Source organism: Macaca thibetana, chromosome 1 (assembly GCF_024542745.1).
Source record: "Macaca thibetana thibetana isolate TM-01 chromosome 1, ASM2454274v1, whole genome shotgun sequence".
Lineage (NCBI taxonomy): Eukaryota > Metazoa > Chordata > Mammalia > Primates > Cercopithecidae > Macaca > Macaca thibetana.
In genome coordinates, this window is record NC_065578.1 from 125,943,897 (window position 1) to 125,968,753 (window position 24,857).

Below are 24,857 nucleotides of genomic sequence, written 5' to 3' on the forward strand. Positions count from 1 at the left end.
AAAAAAAAAAAAAAAAAAGAAAAAAAAAAAAAAAAAGAAAAAGAAAAAGAAAGATTAAAAAGGTCTGTAAAGAAAAAAGTATAAATAGGCTAGTGAGAACTGCAAAAATCCCAAAAGGAGCCTCAATATTTAATCAGTATAACCTGGTTCATTGTCTTGAGTACCATACTACATTTCTTTAATTTTTAAGATAATTGCTTGATTCTCTTCACCTCCACGCCACTGCCCTCTTAGCTAACAATTGAATATTATCCTTCTTGAGGTCTTTCCAATCCTTGAGTTGTCTAAAACCCTTGGTGGGAGCAGACTTGGGGTCGGGAGTGCTTCAAGGGTCAATTGTGGGTAAACTTCTGAAGACTCAATTCTGATTTTTTTTTTATCTTGCCCAAATTCCTATCTAAGGGATCTGGGGAGACAAGCCCTACAAACCATAAATTCTCATCAGATGGGTTTTATTTAACCCTGTATATCATGACTTACTTTCCATCCTGACTCCCGTATAACATTACAAGGCAAGAAAGAAAATCAAAATATTTTACCCCAAAAATATGTTTCTTTGTCACATGTTGAAATGGCCCTGCAAGCTTTGTCCTTTGTGGGGGAAAATTCACATGTGTAAAAAATCTCTATTAACACAGCTAGACCTTTTCCTTCCAGGCCCCTACAATTCTGAATAGATTAACTGAGAGTCTAGCACCTTTTAAAGGGTCTGAATATGAAATATTTTGTCAACTACTGTTTCTAAGGGCAACTTCCATGAGACTTCAAAAGAATATTGGTCTCCACAATCTTTTATCTTAACCTGAACATTTCATTTCTATTTGTCCCAGGTCCTTCCTCTCCATTAGCCTGCCCAGCATACCTGGAGCGCCTGCAGATGGCAAGCTGTTAGAAGTAGAAGTAGAAGCTAGAAAGCACTTCCCTAAAGGCAAGCACTTGCTAATCACAGGTCTTAGCTGAGGGAAGGGAAAGAGAAGACTTGTCTTTGAATCTTGTCAATGAAGATTGAAGTCTCTTGGACGCACAAAGGATACAACTGGAATGGCCGTGAGAGGCCATTCATGAGAGGCAAAGCAGGTGGGAGTTGGAAGTGGTGAGCCAGGACTTTGGGCAATTTATCTTAGCAATCACTTGACTCCGATGACACCAGGCATGGAAAAGCCAATGCTGAATAGAATAACACTGGAAAATGAGAGTGAGTGGTTCACTGTGACCCCAATCCAAAAGAAATAGTCTAATAGGGGAATTTCAGTAACAAGCTGGAGGTGAGATACTTAAAGGTATAGGACCTTTTTCTTGTCCCTCAAATCCCAGTTTTTGACCAAATAATGGCAACTATATATATATGCCACTTGGGATTAGTTTGGATCCTCCAAGAAGAGGCCAAGATTAGGCATGCAAAAATGTCATTGGAGGAAACATCTGGGAAGGGATGACTGGGGAGGAAGAAGATAGCAAGAGAAGTCAGGGAAAGTCTTCAGACTTCAATACAAACCTGACACCTGAGAAGAGACCCAAGAGGAAGGAGAATTGGGTAGGAAGAGTCTCAGACTACAGCATAGTTCCAAGAAAGGGTTGGTCATGCGTGTGGGGAGTCCCCAAGCCAGTCATCCATGGAGGACCCCCACATCTTTCAGTAACAGGCCCGCCTTGGTATTCCTGCCACGCTCAGTCATTGCCTGAGAGAAGCCCAACAGGAAGTGTGGCCCAAGTGCAAAAGTTTTGGTGGACTTAGAGGGGCAGCTGCTGGGATTGTCAATCCACTCTGTTACCTGTAGCAGGAGAGCCCTGTAGCAGGCATATTTTTATAACCTCTGTAGTCCACTTCTTGTCCATCACAGATCTGCTTTTCCACATTGGCTAGGGAAGAGCTCCTCCATGGTTACCATGGGACTCTTTCCCTAAAGCATAACTCAGAAGACAGAGACTAGTGAGTGAATTACCGTGCATCACTGTAGCTGGTCTCAGAGATGTAGCTGGCACTCCTCTCCCTCTTCTTCTATGCACTCTAAATTCTCCTCACCCTTCGTTATCACCTTGACAGATCTTAATGATTTTCCTAATGGTATAACCCAAATCTTCATTTCCGAGAAGACTGAGTCCTTGACCATCAATTAAGTCTTTTTCCGAAAGGAAGTCCCCCCAAAAAGTGTCAGGGCCCACAACCCCTTTATCCAGCCCTCATGCTCTTGCTGATTTTGTCCATGGTTTTGCCTACACCACACCCTCAGTCTGGCATCCCCTTTCATATCTTCTCTGCCTAGAAAATTCCTAACCCTTCTTCAAGGCCCTACTCAAAAGTCACCTCCTCTGTGAAGCCTTCCTTGACTAGTTCAAGAAAGTAGAATTCTCCCTGCACTCCAGAACACCACAGCACTTTCTTAGCTCTCTCTCCTTGGCATCTCATGGCCCTGGAATCACGCTCTGCAGAAGCCTCCTCCACCAGCTAGGCAGGAGGCTCCCAGGGCAGCCACAGCAGGAGCTCCCAGAGAAAGTGTCTGCAAGGTGCAGTAAAGGCCCCGGGCATGGAGGGGTGGGGCTGGAGCTAACACAAGGCCTCCCAAGCCAAGAGCGCAAGGTTCTAACTCCCTATGTGACCCTGGGCAAAACCTGTATTTCCTTTGTCTGAGAAGTCTGTGTCTTCTCATCTGTCAGAGGAGAAAGGAACTACTACTTCACAGAGATAATAGATGTGAAAGCCCAGGGAAAGGTAGGAAGTGCTACGTCAATGTAGGGGGATTTGTGTTATGATTGTTGACAGATTCAGGTTTGCTGGCAGGAGACACTGAGCTAAATCCTGCGACTTAGAAGCCCACATCTCTCACCAGGCACACCTCAGTTTATAGAAGTGGGTGGTGGCGCTGCAGTTTCAGCTTCACAGGGTGTGACAGCCACCAGATTTAAAACTGAATGTCAACTGCACAATGGGAAGGAGGCGCCCTGGCTCCCAAATGTCCCTGAGGCGAGAGCTCAGCCTTCAGGTGAACTTGACTTCCTAGATGGTTCTCAGCAGAGGGGAAACAGAGTCCCTGGCTCCAGTCTGAGCCCCTTCCTCCTCCCTAGTCCAGCCCACTCATCAGCATGAGCTCCAGGCATTCATCTCAAACCTTAAAGCAGCTGGAGGTAAAAACAATAAAAATAATAAGGTATGCTTGTCCCCACACCAAACTCTACCCTGGAAATACTGCTGATACCAACATCTGCCATTGACTTCTCGCCCTCATCCAAAAAGACAAATTTTTATCAATACAAATCCTGCCTAAGATTGGCTTTTTTTTTTTAAATGCATACACTCATTTCCCCCAGCACTGTGGAGAAGCAGGGCCAAAGGTCAGTGTTTGATTTGTAGCAAGAGGTGTGTGCACATCTGTGTCTCCCTGCCATGGATTCAGGCCCCCAGAGACTCTCGAGTGACCAGCGGACAGGCCCAGCAATTCCCCCTCCCTGCCCAGCCATTCTCACTTTTCTTCCACCATTTGGTGGACAGGCCCTCTCCCTGATGCAAGCCATGGCAGAGCAGAGTCTATGGCTGGTTTGTCTTTAGAAACTCCCCCCATTCTCCCTTTTGGGAAGGAGAGTGAGCTTGCAAAAGCAGCATAGCACGGTGGTCAAGAGAGCCTTCGCTCTGGAGCCCAACTGTCCCAGTTCAGCTCCAGCCACATGTTTATTAGCTGTGTGATCTTAAGAAAGTTACTTACCCTCTCTGTGACTCTGTTTCATCATCTGTAAATCAGGAAAATTAATAGTATCTTCCCAAGATGTTGTGCAGATTAAGCGAGTTAATATCATAATGTGTTTTGGAACAATGTCAAATGTGTGTATGTGCCTGGTAATTGCCAGCTTCTTCCTTGAAAACATAACGCCACATGGGCAGGGATTTCTACCTGTTTTGTTCATTGCTGTATCCTCAATCTCTGGAATGGTTCCTGGAACATAGTAAGTTTTAAATAAAACACTACTTAATGAATAGATCTCCTCTCTAGGCAAATCTATTCAGATAGAGAAGACAAGGGTATGCCAATCTAACTGGAGAGGATTCTGTAGCATCTGTGAGGATGCAATCATTTGTTCATTTACCCAACCAATATTTACTAAGCACCTATTATGTGGCAAGCACAGTTCTAGACCCCTCCTGATACATTTGTGTGAGTGATTTTTAGGTTGGCTAGTGTGAGCCGAAGCTCCCCACTCCCCACTCCCCACTCCCTCCTCCTGCAGTTCTTGTGTATCCTTTAGCTCCAGCCCAGTTCCCAGCCCCAGCCCTGCCTCTCCAAGCCTAGTGCCACCCCACTCCTCTCCCATCTCCTAAGTTTTTCCCAGACCCATGGGTCCCTCCAGAATTGATTTTAATCAAGTCATATATGTACATAATTGTAAAGTCAAACAGTTCTCCAAGGCTAATCAGTGCTCCTCACCTGAGTCCTCCCCACCCTCAAGTCCCCACCCCTGAGGCAACCACTTTCCTCCCCTTTACATGTTTCTTCCTGTATTTACCTCTGTATTTCTGAATAATTGATTTCTATTGTTATTTGATGATTTTTTTTCTTTTTTATATACTAGCTAATGACGTCCTACAATGGAAAATAAAAATTTGGTTCTTTGGCAATACATATACATACAAATATGCACACACTTCCCCTCCCTGCAAAATTCCTCCAGTATAGTTACATGATTGTTTTTGGTTAGAACAGAATTAGGGTACAGAGTATTATGATCATGTAAGTACTATTCACAGATTAACATGCAGTCTGCTTTGAGTATATTTTCTTTCTTGTGCAACTTTTTAATTTTCTAAGAAGTTAATAATTGATACTTTTTTCATTTGTTTAGTTTTCTCTTTTCCTATCATTAACCCTCCCCAAACTCCCCACCACATAGTAAATTTCCTTTCAATTCAGTTAAATACGTTAGATGATCTATAACCTTTTTATTACTTGGAGACGTCTGTCCTGGAGTTCCCCATGATTCTACTCCAGTTTGGACTGATTTCTCTCTAGATATGCCACAGAACCATCTTCTTGGCTCATAGCTGCTCCCTCATCCTAGGCTTTCCTTTTGCCTTTCTCCCGTGTGGCATCACCTATTGCCTGGACCTTATGCCTTCCTCTGTCTTGGCTTAATCCCCTGTTTCGGAAGAGCACATCCTCCAATAACATCCTGAGAAAGAGTTCTTAGGAAGTAACGTTAAGACCTTGCATGTCTGGAAATACTTTCGCTACTCTTATAATTGAAAGTTTGTCTGGGTATAGAAACCTAGACTGTAAATAGGCATAGAAATCTAGATTACAAATTACCTTCCTTCAGAAGTTTAGAGACATCACATGATTTTCTTCTAGTTTCTGGAACTTTATTCTGTTTCATCCAGCTGGAAAGAATCTGTTTTTTGTCACAGTGTTCTAAAATTTCATAATTACGTGCCTTGCTAAGAATCTTTTTTTTTTATCCATTGTGCTAGGCAATAAAGGGATTCTTTTATGTGAAAACAGTTTTCTTTTATCGTGCCTGTGATAATTTCTTTGTCTCCATTGTCTTGGTTCACTCTTCACTCCAGGACTTGATTCTGTAATATTCATTTCTTTTCTGTCCTAGTTTCCATATTTTTTTTTGAGGTGGAGTCTCCCTCTGTCACTGAGTCTGGAGAGCGGTGACACGATCTCAGCTCACTACAAACTCTGCCTCCGGGTTCAAATGATTCTCCTGCCTCAGCCTCCCAAGTAGCTGGGATTGCAGGTGGATGCCACCACACCCAGCTAATTGTATTTTTAGTAGAGATGGGGTTTCACTATGTTGGTCAGGCTGGTCTCAAACTTCTGACTTCAAGTGATTCGCCCTCCTCAGCCTCCCAAAGTGCTGGGATTACAGGTGTGAGCCACCGTGCCCAGCCTCTCTATTTTTTTAATTCTACTTTCTGTTGAACTTTATCTTTTAACACTTATATTGAATGTTTATTTCTGCCAATAGGGGGAAACCCAGAAGCAAACCTATTTTAAAATTTCCAAGATCTTTTTTTTTCTGAAAATTCCTTTTAAAATTTCTTCCTGGCCAGGCGCAGTGGCTCACACCTGTAATCCTAGGACTTTAGGAGGCCAAGGCGAGCGGATCACCCGAGGTCATAGTAAACTTTCAATAAATATTAGATCATATTATTATTTGTACTACTCCTCTTTCCCAGCCTGCTAAATGTTCTCCCTTATCCTCTCTTCCCCTTTCCAATCCCAGTATACATTCTTCCCTCAGAGTGACGTTTTTTAAAACATTAATCTAATCAATCAAGTGCATCTTGGTTTGCTGGGACTAAGGGGTTTCCCAGACACAGGACTTTCAGTGCTAAAACCTTCAGGTCGAACATTCCAAGCAAACCGCGGCTAACTGATCATCCTGCCACTCTCCCGCATAGAAAAGCAGGTGAGGCTTCCCCTTTCTGTCTCAGTAAAGCACAAATCCCCTGCCACTCAAAGCCCAGGGCTTCTGGCCCCTGCCTGCCAGGCTCCAGCCTCTCCTCCCTGCCGACTGCTCCATCTGCTCTGGCTGCTTCCAGCTCCGCCCTTACAGCCCCATGCTGTTCCACATGCCCGTTTGCCTTCCCTTCTACCCAGCTAACTCGTGCTTTAGGTATCTAGCAGTAAGACCTTTTCTGAACCCCCAGATAGGGCCATGTGCCCTGCAATAAGGACTCCTCGGGAGAACCAAATGGACAGGGTGTCTGTAGAAGAGTCTCTCTTGTTTCTTCACAGCTGCATCCCTGGCAGCCAGCACAGGGTCTGCCCCACACTAAGATCCAAGTGGTTTTCTGCTGAATTAACTAAGTCATTAAAACGTGAACAGCCCTTTATTATCTGCTGGCATTTGGTGGTGATCAGTTGGCACCCTGCTGGGAGCAAGGTGCTAGGAAAGATACACCAGATTTGGAAAGAATTTTCCAAGGGGCTGCCTTGCCTCTTCCTCAGCTCTGCTATACGGAAGGAAGACTCCAGGGGAACCACCGCCAGGCCTAGGCATTTCTTAAAACCCTCCTCATTCTGGGAATTAGGAACCTCACCCTCCACACCCCCGCTGTCAGCCCAGGCACTTGGCTACACCTGCCTTGCCATAGGCACAGCCCTAATTGGGATGGGTTCTGGTGAAGGGTTAGCCCACGGACGCTGGCACCAATGCAAAGCAAATTTTGTGATCTTACTGCTTAAATTCACCTTGGAGCAATCTGCCGCTGTACAGTTCCGTCTCAGCCTCTCTCCCCCTCTGCATTCCATCTCCCACCCAGGCCTTGCTCAAGCCATCTGCATCTTGTTGATCCCCCTCTCCCCATCCCAAACTCTGCCCCCTTGGGGAGCTCTTCCCCTGACTCAGCTCCCACACCACTCCCATCTCAGAGAGCTGCTGCCTCGAGCAACACCCCAGATCTGCTGGCCAGGTTGTTTCCATGGAGTCCCATTCCAAGAGGTTCTATTCAAAGGGGTTGCATCTTGCCCTGCAGGGAGCGTCTGGTGAAAGGGAGAGTTAAAAGGCTATATCTGAATTTCTAAAGGGCTAAATCAGAAGTGGGGAGCAGGAGGTAAGAAGAAGAGAAAATAAATTTTTAAAAAATTAAACCATCTCTTAGAAAATGGGGGTACTCAGTGACAATCTCTTAACTGTGACTCCCCAGCCAGCAACCACATCACTCTGACCTTTGCTTGTGCCATCACACTCCCTTCTCTGACTCTCCCTGCTCCCTCTTTCCCTGGCAGGGACCTCTGTAGCTATCTTAGGTCCATCCCAATAATCCAGGGTGATCTTTCTATCGCAAAATCCTTAACTTCCTTCTCAGCAGAGGCTGTGTTTTCCTCTGAAACTAGATCCCCTCTGAGGGCCAGAGCTTTCTCCCCTCACCTGGGTGGTCCCTAAAAGAAGGACTGTGGGCCGGGCGCGGTGGCTCAAGCCTGTAATCCCAGCACTTTGGGAGGCCGAGACGGGCGGATCACGAGGTCAGGAGATCGAGACCATCCTGGCTAACACGGTGAAACCCCGTCTCTACTAAAAAATACAAAAAACTAGCGGGGCGAGGTGGCGGGCGCCTGTAGTCCCAGCTACCCGGGAGGCTGAGGCAGGAGAATGGCGTAAACCCGGGAGGCGGAGCTTGCAGTGAGCTGAGATCCGGCCACTGCACTCCAGCCTGGGCGACAGAGCGAGACTCCGTCTCAAAAAAAAAAAAAAAAAAGAAGGACTGTGTCCCTGCTCAGCTGGCAGCTTATTCAAGGCCAAGCCTCAGTCTCCCTATGAAGGCTGGGGGCCCCCGTGAGGGCCTCCCCACCTCTTTCCAGCCCAGGGGATCTTGAGCATGCAGAGGGAAGGAGACGATGGTGTGCCTCCATCCTAGCCCCTCAGGGATTGAGGGTTGGAAAGGAGGGCACAGCTTTAAAATGCTGCCAAGCCGGAAATTAAAAGGGGTTCCACCTGGCTTCCGATGTGGGGCTGGACCTGAGTTCCAACTCCCAAGGCTCTGGTGGAACCGACAGCAGCCGTGGCCTCAGTGAGATCTGCTGTGGGTCCAGAGAGATCATGCCTGAAACAGCAAGCCTCCTCCAAAGCCATCCTTCTGGTTTCCTCTGCAGTGACTCTCAAGGAAGCACAAGGGAGAGAATAGGAATCATTATATGTTTAGGCCTTCCTGCGTGCTGACCTTGCATACACTGCCTCACATTACCCAATTACAGGCTACTTCTGGATATTTTAAAATGGTCTGGAAAGGAAGAGGTAAGCCAGCTCCCCATTTTCCAAGCCAAGGTCTACCAAACCCCGTCCACTAAGTGCAGCGCCCTGCAGGACTGTCTCTGGCACCCACGCAAGAGCTAATGCGGATGTGATCATTCAGTTAACAATCACTGGTGAGCTACTCAGTGCCAGGTCTAATCCAATTAACGTACTGGGACTCTCCCCTCCACCACCCTGCCACCTCACCTCATCAACTTGGCATAGATTTGTGTGTAGTCACAGTCAAAGGATTTACAAATCTGACTACAGAAGTAACTGTAGGATTTTTTAAAGGACTCAACCACAGGATTTAACCAAAGCACTGTACAGAAATCTTCCCAGAAATTTTCACCAGAGACATTTCCTCTCCCTAAACCTTCTGCCTCAACACAAAAATCTCTTCAGCTCTCTCATCCAGTTCCCTTTCCAGTTCCCTCACTGCTACATCATTCTTCCTGTCCTCTTTGTCCTTCCTCACATTGCCATTCCTAGCCAAAAGCAGCCACTCAGACTTCCATTCATCCAGCCATTGCCTTGCCACCTCGGAGAGCAGAGGCACTTAGCAGCTCCACGATCTGCCTCCTTCAAATTCAGCAGACACAAGCGCAGCACCTGCAATGTTTAGGTCTACACAAGTCAATTGTAGTCCTATATAGTAGCAACAGTTAGTAAAAAAGTTAACAACACCATTTGTTATAGAACAAACCATTGAAATATCTAGGAATCAACCCAGCAAAATACACCAGTTATAAAATGTATCTGGAAGAGCCTAGATAATTTTGAAGATGAACAAGATGGTGGATGTGGCCTACCAGACAGAAGACTTATGGTAAAGCGGTGAACACCAAGACATGGAAGTGAAGGCATAGAGCTAGAAAAGCAGAACAAAGCAGACATCCCAGAATTAGGCCCATACATAAATGGAAACATGATCTGTGAGACAGGTGGGCATTGAGTGAGGCACTGAGCCAGGGGGTGGGGAGATTGCAAAGCAGTGGGAAATGACAGCCGAGTCAGTAAGTGATACTGGGATAATTAATTATCCATATAAATAAAAAACAGATTTAGATTTCATTCTACATCACATAATATGAAAAAAAAAAGGAGTTAAAAACTTAATTTAAAAAAAAAAAAACTTTAGGCCGGGCACGGTAGCTCATGCCTGTAATTCCAGCACTTTGGGAGGTGGAGGGAGGCAGAGGTCAGGAATTCAAGACCAGCCTGGCCAACATGGTGAAACCAACTCTCTACTAGAAATACAAAAATTAGTCTGGCGTAGTGGCACATGCCTGTAATCCCAGCTACTTGGGAGGCTGAGACAGCAGAATAGCTTGAAACCTGGGAGGCGGATGTGGCAGTGAAGCGAGAGCGGGCCATTGGGCTCCAGCCTGGGCGACAAGAGCGGAACTCGGTCTCAAAAAAAAAGAAAAAAAAAAACTTTAAAATGGACCAGGCATTCTAGCATTTTGAGAAGTTGAGGTAGGAGAATCATTTAAGCCCAGGAGTTTGAAACCAGCCTGGGCAACATAGTGAGATTCCATCTCTGCAAAATAAATAAATAAATTTAGCCAGGTGTGGTGGTATGCACCTGAGGTCCCGGTTACTTGGGAAGCTGAGGTGGGAGGATCACCTGAGCCCAGGAGGCTGAAGCTATGGTGAGTCATGATCCTGCCACTGCACTCCAGCCTGGGCAGCAGAGTGGGACCCTGTTTCTGTTTCTTTTTCTCTCTTTTTTTTTTTTTTTTTTTTTTTTGCAGTGGTGGGATCTCAGCTCACTGGAATCTCTGCCTACCAGGCTCAAGCAACCCTTCCACCATTATCCAAGAACTTATTGCCAAATCTAACATTGTTAAGCTTTTCCCCTGTTTTTTAAGAGTTTTATAGTTTTTGCTCTTACATTTAGGTCTTTGGTGATGGTTTCTATCTTAAGCTGGTGGGTAATCAGGCATTCCTTGTGTTATTTGTTATATTGCAGGGGACGTGGGGGAGTGTGGATTCTCTTTTGCTCTGCCTGCTTTTCTTGCATTGCATGAAACACAAGTCCAGTCAAGTCCTCTCTGCCATGGTCACTGGTTTTACTGCCTAGAAGATCATCTTGTGTATATCTAATTGAGGCCATTGTCTTCTTCTCTGTCTCTGAAATGGAGGAAGAAGCAAGTAAATATCATCTAAAGAATGTGGGTCTTACAGGAGCCTGGGAAGGGGAGAGGGAGAAGTGAATAAAAAGAAATTGGGAATTCAATTACTGGGAAGGGGAGAGGTAGAGGGGAATGAAAAGAAATATATAAAGGGTTATATAGAAGGAATACAGAATACAGTTACATAGAAGGAATAAGTTCTAGTATTTGATAAGTTCTAGTGGTTTGACAAGTTCTAGATACTAAGTTCTAGTATTTGATAGTACTAGATAATACAACAGGGAAATTATATTAACAATAATTTATTGTAAATGTGAAAAGAGCTAGAAAAGAAGAACTGTACTGTTTCTAACACAAAAGGTAAGTATTTGAGGTTATGAATACTCCAGTTACCCTGATTTGATCATTACACTTTATATACATGTATCAAAATGTTACATGTACCCTAAAAATATGTACAACCAGGATATATCAATCTTGTTTAATTCTTTGGTGAGCCGGTAGTGTCAGACAGCAATCTTTAATGACCAGCACTGCTCCTTGCAGAGCAGGGCTAGCTCACAGGCAGCATGCGCAGAGTCAGCCATGATATATCGACTTTTTTGAACTTTTTAATACCAAGAAAAAAAAAAAATGAGGGTCTTTGCCCTTATCCAAGTGCTAACCACTCAGAACACCAAGAGCATCTGAGCTAATGACTGGGAGTGAGAGACCAAGCTGACCTCTGTCTGGGTAGACGGCACTCCCCTCCAGGACCCTCCTCCCTGAGTCTCCTGCGCTACTACTTGCCCTGGAGTCACCAGGAAGGAAATCCAGACAGGGCTGCCTTCCTCATACAAGGGCTTGAACACGGTATGAAAAACACAAATTAGAAAGCTCTGGAAAGTGGGCACACCCTGGAAGGAAGGCCAGACATACCAGAGTCTTTATCATATTAAAATCACATGTGCCAAGTGCCAGGCTCATGAGACAAGGCCTGTGTGTGCTGGAAAGATATGTGAGACATTGCCCTTGTGCTAAAAAAAAAAAAAAAAAAAAAAAAAAAAAAAAAACCCGTTGTGGAGGCTGCTGTGTACAAACCCGTGGTGAAGAGCACTAGCCTTGGGGGCCAAAAATCACAGGTTTGAACCTGGTTCCTCTACTTCCTAGCTATGTGGATGTGACAAGTTACATCTCTGAACCTCAGTTTCTCTGCTTGTAAAATGGAATAAAAAATATTCAGGCTGGGCACGATGGCTCATGCCTGTAATCCCAGCACTTTGGGAGGCTGAGGTGGGCGGATCACCTGAGGTCAGGAGTTCGAGACCAACTTGGCCAACATGGTGAAACCTCATCTCTACTAAAAATACAAAAAATTACCCAGGCACAGTGGCGGGCACCTGTAATCCCAGCTACTTGGAAGGCTGAGGCAGGAGAATCGCTTGAACCCGGAGGCGGAGGTTGCAGTGAATCAAGATCACACCACTGCACTCCAGCCTGGGCAATAGAGTGAGACTCCATCTCAAAAAAAAGGGGGACTTTATATCTATGAATGTCAACACATTACAACACATTTAAGAGTTAGGAACTATTATTATCACCTCCACTTTACAGATGTGAAAGCTGAGGCACTATAGGATTACATAATTTGCCCAAGATCACACAGGCAGTAAATGGTCACACCTGGATTTGAACTCAGGCAGTCTGGCTCTAGAATCCTTGCCCTTAATTGCTGGACTCTGACACCTAGTTTAAACCTGTTTATTTTTACGTCTTATGCCACCCACCTTGTGAGCTGTGACCCTACAATATCAAAAGTGGCAGTGGCAGTGGCAGTGGCAGTGGAGTGGCGGTGGCGGTGGCAGTGGAGTGGCGGTGGCGGTGGCAGTGGCAGTGGCAGTGGTAGTGGCAGTGGAGTGGTGGGGACAACAGTACGAATCACAATCAGAGAATTCAAGGGCACGAATGGGAACATTCAACCACTGCCGTGAAACTGCAAAACTTAAAGGCTCTAACACTGAACCTTCAAATTTATTAAAGTTCTATCTCAATCCTAAAATTAAAGCCATATAGTGGCCTTTTCCTCCTGAGCCCCGAGGTGGGGAGGTACAGAACACTCCTGGACAAGTGGGATTGGGCCAAGCTCACTGCAAAAGGAGGGATGAAAGTGGCTTTCCCGAATTCCTCACCCACCATCATTCCTCCAGTCTCAACCAGGAGGATGAGAGAGTCAAACACTGAGCAGGTTAAATGGAATCGCCACTTTGGGAACTCTGGATGCATGCCACTTCCTTTCCCTGGGAGGAAAGGCCCCTCCAGGTCTACCTGGTCCTGGAGCTGGACAAGGCCCATCCAAGAGTCCCACCCTGAGGGCGGGAGCCGCCCCCTGTTGTCAAGTCTGAAAAGCCACCATCTGGGCTTCCTTCCCAGGGATTGATTCATCCCTACGTCTGTCCTGGTAGCCTTCGCAGATTACAAAACCCTCTTTATCCCATTTAGTTTTTATGACAGCAATCAGAATGGTGACTTCATTTGAGCCCCAGCCAACCTCACGATGTAATGTGAATCCCTCCTAATGATGAAATGAGACATTGTCCCTTTTGCTTCGATTTTTCACTGTTGCTGCTGCTGCTGTTAGACCCTGCACCTGGCAAAAGTAAGTGCAAAACTCATCTGGAAGTGAATGATTGAAAACTCTAGACAAAACCTCTGCAAGCAAACCAAAGAAGTTAATTTGTCTGAAGACACAGAGCTAACAGAGACTGAGCTGTGATCACACAGCAGTCAATCTGTCCCCACAGTGCTGCTGTTTCATAGATGACGAAAACAAGACTGGGAGAGGTGAAGTGGCTTGCCCAAGCCGCAGGGCTGGTGAAGAACTGAAGGAGACTTAACTCAGAGCTCCAGATCCCTAAGGCAGGCACTCATGCCTTCTTTGAAGAAATGGAGGACTCCACTGACTTCTGACAGAGGAAACACCTATGCAATCCGCCGACAGTCATGATTGGCAAGCCACAGAGTGTGACACACAAGATAGGAGAGGGAGGCACTGAAGCCTCCTCAGTTTTCTTGGGGTGGGAGGTCCAGGAAACCCCACCATCACCCCTAAGCATGTCTGAAGAACCCCATCTCTGACCCAGGGGCCCATAAGTCTTTCATTGAATCCCTTCCCAGCCCTCCCCCTCCCCCAACACTCAGCACTCCTGATCCCTCCCCTCTGCCAAGCGTCCCCACCCACAAAGCCCCTCACAGTCAGCCCCTGATTCCAGCCTAGCCTGGTCAGAGCACTGCCCCTCACAAAGACGGGAACTCCCCAAGCTGGGGCTGCTTCTTCCCAATCAGGCAGACGTCTGCCATTGCCCTTCTGCAGCCCTCTCCCCCCACTGCTAAGGGCAGGGAGTTCAGACCTGGAAGTTCAAGAGATGAGTTCCGGTCTCTCCCCCTTCCTGGGTCTTCATTTCTACCCACTCCCAGGAGTGTCCGGCCTCTGGGGAGGTTTTCCTCATAGAGGAAGAAGAAATATGTTGCCCAGGAGACAATGTCAGCCTCCACCCTGTGGATTCAAGGTGAATCCTCGTGGTTGAAACTGCAGGAGGAAAAACAGAGACTGAGGTGGCTTTGGTCTCGCCGTCTAAGTAAACTCTAGCACAGGTGCCGTGGGGAGTCCCTCGCACAAAGCCAAAGCATTCAGTCTACAGTGCACCTTGAACCCAGCACACAGGCATTCTTAAACCCAAGAGCTTGACTCTTCTCTCCCCTGCAAGCCCCAAGGACTTGGTCTTCTTGCTCTTCCTCTGTAGTAATTCTGCCACCCCTCTATTCCTTGGGCTTGCAGCAGTCACTGCTGGTCACCAACCATCCACCAGTCCCCTCTCCTTCCTTCTTGCTGGCAGACCACACCTTCCGCAACCAAGGCCGACAATGCCAAAGACTTGTTCTCCAAGCCTCCTGTGCAGCTAAGTGGCCTAGACGGGACCTAGTTCTGGCTGGTGATATGAAGGAGATGTCGTCTGGAGAGTTTATGAGAAAGATTTTCTGCCTTTCTCCGAAACAAAAAATAAAAAGTTTTGGGAGAAAAAAAAAGTTCCCTGCACTCCCTATTTACTTTGTTTTTGTTTCGGTTTGGTGTTTTTTTTTGTTTGTTTGTTTTGTTTGTTTTTGTTTTTTTGAGACAGAATCTTGCTCTGTTGCCCAGGCTGGAGTGCAGTGGCACCATCTCGGCTCACTGCAACCTCCCCCTCCCGAGTTCAAGTGATTCTCCTGCCTCAGCCCCCTGAGTAGCTAGGACTACAGGCATGCACCACCACTCCCAGCTAATTTTTTGTATTTTTAGTAGAGACAGGACCTCACCATGTTGGTCAGGCTGGTCTCGAACTCCTGATCTTAAGCAATCCACCTGCCTTGGCCTCCCAAAGTGCTAGGATTACAGGCATGAGCCACTGCGCCCACCCCTATTTACTTTGGATGTTGTCATGGAAGGAGCTGTGCTTATTGCTTCTCAAGAAGAGAGAAAAGAATTACAGAGCAACTGGAATGGTTGAGCTGCAGGGATCTCTTATCTCTAGATTTCTCATTATATGAGATAATAAACTTCTAGTTATAATTCACTTTAAACAGTTGTTTTATTTATTTGCAACTGGAAGGATCTCAAATGGCACAAATTTCCTTTTCTAAGACTATTCCTATTCCAAGAATAATATTCAATATTCTTGGAATTCCTATTCCACTATTCTTGGAATTTCCGATTCCAAGAATAATGAAGGGACACTCAGTCTCCAGCTACCCTCTTTGATGCCACCCAGAAATTGGACGTAATCCATAAGTCCCAACCAGACACTCTCTGGCCAAGGGGTCCACTTGGGCTGAACTCCTGCCTCCTGCTTGTCTCACTAGGAAAAGAAGGGATTGAGCAAATATATGGAAAATGGAGCATGGAGTCAGATAATGAAACCCCCATGGGAAGTTTGGGGGTGAGAAGGTGGAGAAAGATGACACTTGAGTTACTCCACTTGGCTTTTTCCCTTTTTCCACTGATGCAGCTTGGTGTGACACCTCTACCATTTTCTTTTTTTTATTTTTCTTTTTTTTTTTTTTTTTTGGAAATGGAGTTTCACTCTGTCACCCAGGCTGGAGTGCAGTGGTGCCATCTCAACTCACTGCAACCTCTGCTCACCAGGTTCAAGCAATTCTCCTGCCTTATCCTCCTCAGCAGCTGGGATTACAGGCTCCCGCCACCACACCCAGCTAATTTTTGTATTTTTAGTAGAGATGGGATTTCACCATGTTGGCCAGGCTTGTCTGGAACTCTTGACCTCAAGTGATCTGCCCACCTCGGCCTAAAGTGCTGGGATTACAGGCGGAAGCCACCACGCCCAGCCCCCTCTACTATTTTCTAAATATCCAGGTATGTGACCTCTTCCTTCTGTGACTTCCTCCTCTCTATTAAATCAGCATACCAATTATAACCCCTCCCACCCTTGTGTGTGAGGCCCTCCACAGCCCACCCCAGGCATGTTCCTTCCCCGCAGCTGTAGCACTGTCTGCTCCGGTCTGACAGGTCTCACGGTGGCCACCTTCCGAGCCCAGATCAAGTCCTGTCAAGTCCTGCTTGCTCTGTGAAGCCTCCCTAACCGCAGCAACCCTGCTGCCCTCTTCCTTCCACAAATGCTTGAGATTGTATTTCCTCCATCACTTTACCCAGCCTTGTAATTACACAGTCGTCATCATTTAGCTACCATAAATGTTTGTTTCGTGTAACAAAAACCAGGACTCTACTCTTGAGGTCATGGCCCCAGAGCACATGGGTGATATAAGGCCACCCCGGCTTGCAAATTCTCAGCCCATGGGAGCAGGCTCTGCCTGCCTCAATTCTGAATCAAAGAAGGATGTGTTCACAAAGACTTTATTTGTGGAACAACGTGTTTTCCATTACCACACCAACACAGGCCTAATCTTCCATCATCCAAAGCAGCACATCTCATAAACCACAGCTAACATCTTTAACAACAAAGGGCAGCTTTTGGTGACTGCTGTTCACAAGTCTTAGGGTATCATCTCTGCTATCTGCACCACAGACACTATCTCTGGCCACTTCAAGCTTTTCTACATCTACCTCCAAAATATAAATCTTTATATAGTCTTCTCTACCGGCATCTATAAATTAAAAATTCTGAACTGCATTTGATACCTACATGTCAGCAGGGGCCTCTCTGTTCATAACTACCATCACCCTGCCCTGATTCCACCCTGCACCCCCCACATATGTCCAAAGCCCTCGCCAAGATTCCCACAAATTACAGGAGTCTGTATATTCTGGGGCTCATTTCTGCCTATGGAGCCTGTATTCATGCATGAAATATCTGGCCTATACCTTGAGCCACATGCAAAATTCAACCTTACCTCAATTTCCACCCAACACAAAACAATACAGATGAAAAGCATCAAAGCATTCATGAATGTAGATGATGTTGTTAAATATTAGGAAGGGAGATTCTCAGGGAAGAATCATTTCCATCTAAAAAGGAAAGCCACTAGATTTTCCTGAGGTTAGAGAAAATTCAGAACGCACCAGAGGAGGAGCGTCTTCCTCAAAACCAAGTGCCACTAAGGGGCATGGAGGTGAAGGAAAAGTCAACCCCCCCCCCCACCCCTAGGTGGGTAAGGCGAGGCTGAGCTTCTGGTGAGCAGAGCCCTGGTGTGGATGATGTCTGATTTCAGCAACAAAGAGAAGAGCTGGAGATTGAGTGTTCCTCCATAATTAGTCTTGAAAGAGGCAATTTGCAATACTTGGGAGCCTTTTGATTGCAAAAAAAAAAAAAAAAGTAGAATACTTGATTTAAAGTGGATTATAAATAGAGGATTGTTATTTCATATAATGAGAACCTAGACATAAGAGGTCTCTGGTTTGGTAAATTCTGCAGCTCAACCATTCCAGTGTCTCTGTAATTATTTTCTCTCTCCTCATGAAGACCATGCAGACCTCCCCTGCCAAAGCCAAGGTATGAAGCAGGGTGGCACCTTCCCAGCTCCCACCAAGCTCCTCCTCACCTTCCTTCTGAGAGCCCTTTCCATCAAACCATCTCCTCCCTTTTCCCTCCTTCCTCTGCCTGCCCTCTCCTGCTAAGGTCTACTTCGCCCCCTGCTGGCCAATCTTGGCAATGGCCTAGGTCTACTCCGAGACCCTCCCCCGGTCCCACCCACTTTCTAAAATAAGACTACTGGTGTCACCCCTCACCCAACCACTGCTCCCAGGAGGCCAGAGGACACATCATTGACTTCCTGCCACCAGACTGCAGGAGAAAGAGAGGGGATCAGTGTTAGGGTCACTCTGACCCACGCAGGGAGAAGCTACATGATGCCTCATCCTTACCGTGAGACCGGCAGCTCCTGTGGTCGCGGGTGGTTTTCCCCCGAAATGGGAGCTCCCTAGAGGTCACTCTGTGGTTAGGGCCACAGGCTGTCGTTCTGAGTCCCTCGGGCCAGCTGAGGGAAAGCTACTGGAGCGAAGCAACAACAAGCAAGGGCTAGCATGGTAGGTGAACACCCGGCTGGGGAGGACACGCTGGCCCCAGGGGACATTTGCCTGGGGTCACACCTGCTCTGAATTGCCCTGAGACAAAGAGAATCCACTCCCAAGGTATGTTGGATTTTTCCCAGAGATTAATCCCATCCTTAAAATGCAGAACACATAAGGTTCTCTGCCTGCTGGCCTGGCTTCCCCACCCGCCTCTCAGAACAGCAGGCTGTGACCTCATCCCTCCCCAGGATCCATGGCAGGTATTACCCCAGTGGCCTGTGCCTCAGCCCACACTCACCCCATCACCTCATCCTACAACCTCTGGGCTCCCCAGACAACAGCAGGGACGAGACAGCACAGGCCAAGGCAGATGTGGACACAAGGAATCTTCAGCAAGAACTAAGGCCCCAAACCCAGCTCAGAGGATCCAAGCCTCAGAGCACTCTGGAGCAGGGAAGCTCTGAGAGACCACCAGGGACGGGCCAAGACTCCAGCCAACTCGGATGAGGTGAAGCCCACCTCTGCCTCCCTTGCCCCCAAACGTTTCTCTCCCAGGGTCTATCTTCCTACATTCAATCCACTTAGCACCTGCCGGGGCCAGGCTGCCCTAGGCACCTGAAAGACAAAGATAAACAAGACAGACAGGATTCTTGCCCTCTTAGAGTTGACGGTCTGAGAACTAAGAAGTCATTGTTAATTTTTCTTTTTCTTATCTTATTTTTATTTATTAATGATAAAAATCCATCTTCATTACAGAAAATGTGGACTATACAAAAGCATGTAAATTAGAAAATAAGAACTATCCATTATGTTCCAAATTATTTTTTTATGTTATAATGCATCTTCCATTATTTTTATATTTTTATCTAATTAATGCATGTACATAGCTTTTTTAAAGTCAAATAGTTCAAAAAAGTTTATAATAAGAAATTAGTATTCCCACTATGCAGCCATGAAAAAGAATGAGTTCATGTCCTTTGCAGGGACATGGATGAAGCTGGAAGCCATTGTTCTCAGCAAACTAACACAGGAACAGAAAACCAAACACTGCATGTTCTCACTCATAAATGGGAGTCCAACAATGAGAACACATGGACACAGGGAGGGGAACATCACACACCCGGGCCTGTCGGGGGGTAGGGGACAAGGGGAGGGAGAGCTTTAGGACAAGTACCTAATGCATGTGGGGCTTAAAACCTAGATGACAGGTTGATAGGTGCAGCAAACCACCATGGCACAGGTATACCTATGTTATACTTATGTAACAAACCTGCACACTCTGCACATGTATCCCAGAACTTAAAGTAAAATAAAAAATAATAATAATAACAATTAAAAATAAAAATAATAAAATTAGTATTCCCTGTCCTACCTGCAGTCCCTCTTCTCAAAAGAATCAATCATTTTAACAATTTCTCGTTCACTTATTTGGTGTACTCCCATCACTCTAATAATGTGGCTTATGTTTCTATTACTTAATGCATTGTCTTTAGACATTATCTGCGGAATGCCTACAATGAAAGATAGGGATGTAACTCTCTTTTGTTCTACTTCCCAACTCTGCTCTATTCTCCTCCGCAGTTTTGATAGTTATATTATAATTTTAGTTCTTCTCTTGACTACCTTTGTAACTTTTAATAATAAGTCTAAGCCTCCCTTTGTTTTCAGACAGTGCCTCTGAACTCCCCACACTAGAAGAGGATATGTGTGTCTCCCCGTTTCCCTTCAACCTCCCTCCTCACCTTCCTCCTCTCACCTTCTGTCAGTTACAAGTTTACGTGTCATGTAAACACTGTCATGTAAAACACTGACATTCTGTTCTGGAATCATAATTAAGTCTTTGGGCTTTGTTTTTTTGTTTTTGTTTTTGTTTTTGTTTTTGTTTTTCTTGAGACGGAGTCTCGCTCTGTCGCCCAGGCTGGAGTGCAGTGGCCGGATCTCAGCTCACTGCAAGCTCCGCCTCCCGGGTTTACGCCATTCTCCTGCCTCAGCCTCCCGAGTAGCTGGGACTACAGGCGCCCGCCACCTCGCCCGGGTAGTTTTTTTGTACTTTTTAGTAGAGACGGGGTTTCACCGGGGCTTTGTTTATAGACCTGTTAAAAATCATCAAAAACCGGAAAGTAGTGTTTACATTATTATGAAACATTGTTATTGTTTACTACAAAGCTAAAATGACACTTCTTTCTGTAATGATCCAGAGTTACAACCTCTTGTCTCTTGCAGAATAATATTACTAGCATGTCAATAAAACTCTTTTTTTCTTTTTGCTATAGACTGAGTGTTTGTGCCCCCAATATTCATAAATTGAAAACTAATCCCCAATATGATCGTATTTGTAGGTGCGGTCTCTGGGAGGTGATTAGGTCATGAAGGTAAAGCCCTCATGAATGGGATTGGTGTCCTTATAAAGACACTGCAGCGAGTCCCTTTACTCCTTCCACTCTGAGGACACAGTGAAAAGACTGCCATCTACGAACAAGGGAGCCGACTCTGACCAGACACTGAATCTGCTGGCACCTTGATCTTGGATTTGGAGCATCAGGAGCTATGAGAAGTACATTTCTGCTGTTAAGCTATCTAGCTTATGCTATTATATGCTATATAAAAATAACCTTTTATTAAGAATAAAAGATTATGTTAGTTTTTCTAAATAGCTCTTACATTCATGCAGGGTTTACTGTGCTATTGTGAATGTATATCTATTTTCCCAATGGTTTCTCCTCTGCATAAGAAGGTTGCTTAGAAGTACCATTTATGGGACAGTCACAGTAGCTCAAATCTCTAATTCCAGCATTTTGGGAGGCCAAGGCAGCAGGATTGCTTGAGCCTGGGAGTTCAAGCAAGACCAGCCTGGGCAACATAGCAAGACTCCATCTCTAAAAAATAATTTTTTTAATTGGCCAGGTATGTAAGCACATGTCTGTAGTCCCACTACTTGGGAAGCTAAGACAGGAGGATTGCTTGAACCCAGGAGCTTGAGGCTACAGTGAGCTATGATCACACCACTGCACTCTAGCCTGGGTGACAGAGTGAGATCCCGACTCAAAAAAAAAAAAAAAAAATACCATATATGGCCTGTCAAGCTTCACTTGAGGGTGAGTTGACAGGAACCAGCTGTTTATGCTGGAACTGAGAACGCTTTATTCTGGGGGGCCAAGGCAAAAGAGCCAGAGTATGTGTTCATTTTTTTAAAGAAGAGCGGGACCTAGGCAACTATTGCTCTGCAAGCAGATAAGAAAGAGAGGAAAAGGGTTTGACTGCCCTAGCTGGTGCCTGGACAGACTTTCAGTTAACCCTAGCTGTCCGGAGCTGCACGCCCCGGCCATAGCGAATAATAATTGAGGATTAAACGCCTGAGCTATATTCATTTCCACCCCACACCTCCTCCCTATCTTTGCCTTTTTTCCCCTGTACTAATACCTCATTAAAGATGGCGCTCTTCCTGCTTCTTCTTCACTCACTTTTCCCGCGCCCGGGAAAATTGTTACTTAATAGCGCAAGCGCAACATGACCTCCGACTGGAGAAACCGAAACTAACCTGGCCACGCCCTCGGCAATGAGATCATTTCCGCCTTAGCCCAACCCCTTCCCTTCCAAGTGTATATAAGGCAGTGCATTACCGCCATTAAACGAGACTTGATCAGAGCACTGTCTTGTCTCCATTTCTCGTGTCTCTTGTTCCCCAAATTCCCACCCCCTCCTCCAGGGCCTGCTCTGACTATCCCACGGGCCGGGATACGTGGTGCCCAAACAGGGACCTGGAAACGAGGGACTCCGTGAGGAAGAGGACGCCAAAGGACGGTCGACCGCTAATGAAGGCAAAAGGAGTCAAACTCTTCCGATCACCGCGGGAACCTGCCGCGTCAGAATCGAAGGTAAGTGACACGTCCGAAATGGGACAAGAATTAAGCCAACATCAAATATATGTAGGCCAATTAAAAGAGGCTTTAAAGATACGAGGAGTAAAGGTTAAAGGTAATGATTTGTTTAAATTTTTTGATTTTGTAAAAGACACTTGCCCTTGGTTCCCACAGGAAGGAACTATTGATATTAAAAGATGGCGTAGAGTAGGGGATTGTTTGCAGGACTATTATAATACTTTTGGGCCAGAAAAAATTCCTGTAACCGCCTTCTCTTATTGGAACCTCATTAGAGATTTAATAGATAAGAAGGAGGCCGATCCGCAAGTCATGGCTGCGGTCGCTCAGACAGAGCATATTTTAAAGGTTAGCTCCCGCTCTAACCTCCCAAAGCCTCCGCAAGATACGGAGGAAGATCTCATTTCCCTCGAAAGTGATCATGAGGAAATTAAGTCTCCTTCTGTAACAGATAAAGAAATACCACACGAAAACAAACCAAAAAAATACCCAATTTTACAGATGCTTCAAAAGGAGGAGGAAATTAATAAGCCTAATCAATTGGATATAAATTGGGATGATTTAGAGGAAGAGGCGGCTAAATATCACAACCCTGATTTGCCTCCCTTTACTTCATACCCACCCCCATATAATAAGACACATAATGAGGCTTCTGCGCCCATTGTTATGGCAGCAATAGATCCCAAAGAAGAATTAAAGCAAAAAATTGCTCAACTAGAAGAACAGATTAAACTTGAAGAGTTACATCAATCATTGATAATTAGGCTCCAAAAAGCTAAAAACAGGGAATGAAAAAATACCTAACTCAGACGCTATGGAGGGTTCCTTGCGCCCACTTCAGCGGCCTGGACAATATGTTCCAAGAGGGGGGTTAGTTGCTAGTCGACATAGAGAAGACTCCTCCCCTAAAGACGTTTTTCCGGTCACTGAAACCATAGATGAACAGGGACAGGCTTGGAGGCATCATACTGGATTTGATTTTACTATTATAAAAGAGTTAAAGACTGCTGCCTCTCAGTATGGGGCTACTGCTCCATATACTCTTGCTATAGTGGAATCTGTAGCTGAGAATTGGCTCACTCCTACAGACTGGAATACCTTAGTCAGGGCAGTTCTTTCTGGGGGAGACCACTTAATTTGGAAGTCAGAGTTCTTTGAAAATTGCAGAGATACAGCTAAAAGAAATCAACAGGCAGGAAACGGTTGGGATTTTGATATGTTAACAGGTTCAGGTAATTATGCAGACACTCAGGCCCAAATGCAATATGACCCTGGACTGTTCTCACAAGTCCAGGCTGCTGCTACAAAAGCCTGGAGAAAACTTCCCGTTAAAGGAGATCCAGGGGCCTCGCTCACAGTGGTTAAACAAGGACCCGATGAGCCATTTTCAGACTTTGTGCATAGACTTATGACCACGGCAGGTAGAATCTTTGGAAATGCAGAAATGGGTGTAGATTATGTTAAACAGTTAGCTTATGAAAATGCTAACCCCGCCTGCCAAGCGGCAATCAGACCTTATCGAAAGAAAACAGATTTAACAGGATACATTCGCCTTTGTTCAGATATTGGGCCCTCATATCAACAAGGCCTAGCAATGGCCGCCGCTTTTAGCGGCCAAACAGTAAGAGACTTCCTCATTAACAAAGGTAAAGATAAAGGGGGATGTTTTAGATGCGGTAAAAGGGGACACTTTGCAAAAGATTGCTGTGAAAACCAAAATAAGAGTCCAGAAGCAAAAATCCCAGGCCTTTGCCCAAGGTGTAAACGAGGAAGGCACTGGGCAAACGAATGTAAATCTAAAACTGACATTCAAGGAAATCCTTTACCCCCCAGGCAGGGAAACGGGATGAGGGGCCAGCCTCAGGCCCCGAAACAAGCATATGGGGCAGTCAGCTTTGTTCCAGCCAGCAACAGCAATCCATTTCAAAACTTAGTAAAGCAACCCCAGGGAGTGCAGGATTGGACCTCAGTTCCACCTCCCACACAATACTAACACCTGAAATGGGACCGCAAACCTTAAATACCGGAATATATGGACCCTTACCACCTAACACTTTTGGGCTACTTTTAGGAAGAAGTAGTGTCACCATGAGAGGCTTACAAGTCCTCCCTGGAGTTATCGATAATGATTATGAAGGAGAAATTAAAATTATGGCCAGAGCTATTGATAGTATTATTAATGTCCCTCAAGGAGTTAGAATAGCTCAGTTACTCCTGCTACCTTTGGTTAAAACAGATAATAATATCCAATACTCTAATAGAAATATAAAAGGTTTCGGATCATCAGATATATATTGGGTGCAACCAATTACAAATCAAAAACCCTCTCTAACCTTATGGTTAGACGGGAAGGCATTCACTGGACTAATAGACACAGGGGCTGATGTAACTATCATTAAACAGGAAGATTGGCCCTCTCATTGGTCTACCACAGAAACTTTAACTCACTTGAGAGGAATTGGACAAAGCAGTAATCCTAAACAAAGTTCTAAATACCTAACATGGACAGATAAAGAAAACAATTCAGGCCTCATTAAGCCATTTGTCATCCCTTACCTACCTGTTAACCTTTGGGGGCGAGATCTACTCTCTCAAATGAAAATTATAATGTGTAGT

General features: G+C 45.6%; 1 protein-coding gene across 43 annotated transcripts in view; it reads left to right on the forward strand.

The window, feature by feature from the left end:
* S100A1 (S100 calcium binding protein A1) overlaps positions 1 to 24,857 on the forward strand; it is a 1,186,348-nt gene that overhangs the window by 1,021,712 nt on the left and 139,779 nt on the right. The window contains exon 1 of one of the 43 annotated variants that reach the window (XM_050754063.1): positions 599 to 602. The exons of the other annotated variants lie outside the window; for them this stretch is intronic. The gene's annotated coding sequence lies outside the window, so the exon portion shown is untranslated. Of the gene's footprint in view, positions 1 to 598; positions 603 to 24,857 lie in introns of those variants that run through there. 43 annotated transcript variants of the gene reach the window in all.